Source organism: Acomys russatus, chromosome 2 (assembly GCF_903995435.1).
Source record: "Acomys russatus chromosome 2, mAcoRus1.1, whole genome shotgun sequence".
In the NCBI taxonomy this organism is placed as follows: domain Eukaryota; kingdom Metazoa; phylum Chordata; class Mammalia; order Rodentia; family Muridae; genus Acomys; species Acomys russatus.
This window is the reverse complement of record NC_067138.1, coordinates 95,343,282-95,344,101: the sequence shown is the minus strand read 5'-3', so window position 1 is coordinate 95,344,101 and position 820 is coordinate 95,343,282. Positions and strand designations below refer to the sequence as shown.

At 44.3% G+C, this 820-nt stretch overlaps 1 non-coding gene across 1 annotated transcript; it reads right to left on the bottom strand.

The window, feature by feature from the left end:
• Window positions 1–471: 471 nt before the first annotated feature.
• LOC127208185 (U6 spliceosomal RNA) lies at window positions 472–578 on the bottom strand. Its single transcript, XR_007833075.1, has one exon. It is a non-coding gene; the product is annotated as a U6 spliceosomal RNA (small nuclear RNA).
• Between the last annotated feature and the right edge of the window lie 242 nt (window positions 579–820).

Below are 820 nucleotides of genomic sequence, written 5' to 3'. Positions count from 1 at the left end.
TGAGCTGCCTATCAGCCACATCTGAGATAGAGCCTAGGTCCTCTCCATGCATGGTTCTTCATTGGTGCACCAGTCCCTGTACCCACACCCTTGTCTCCTACCCAGATTTGTTGGCTCTGTTGGTCTTCTTGTGGAACTCCTGTTCTTTCCGGCTCCTTCTATACCTCCACTCTTCCACTCTTTCTCCCTGTGCTCTGTCCAAAGTTTGGCTGTAAGTCTCAGCATCTGTTTCAGTGCCCTGCTGAGTAGCATCTTTCAAGGGACCTCTATGGTAAGGCTCCCATCCTGTTCCCTCCTTCAACTTCTTCCAGTGTCTATTCAATTTGCTCTTCTGAGTGAGAACTAAGCATCCTCCCTTGGGGCCTCCTTGCTACTTAGGTCTGTGGATTGTGTTATGGTTATTCTGTGTCACGGGCCTAATCTCCACTTATAAGTAAGTATATACCCTGTGTGTCTTTCTGGGTCTGGGTTAAAAATATGGAACACTTCATGAATTTGCGTGTCATCCTTGAGTAGGGGCCATGCTGATCTTCCCTGTATTGTTCCAGTTTTAGTATATGTACTGCCAAAGCGATCACTCTGGTAGGAATCTTGCGGAGTCAAAACCACACATACATACGTTTCCTATTATTATGCAAATATAAGTAATACTTTCTAGTTATGATCATGATTTATATTTTAATTGTGTTTAAGTCAGGATCTCTGCAATGACCTCTTAGCCTTCTCCTTTTGGTAAACAAGAGCTCAGTGGCAGTGCGACGACCTCTTTTTCTTTCCAGGATTTTTCCCCTTTGAATGTGATCACAAGCACTCTACACTA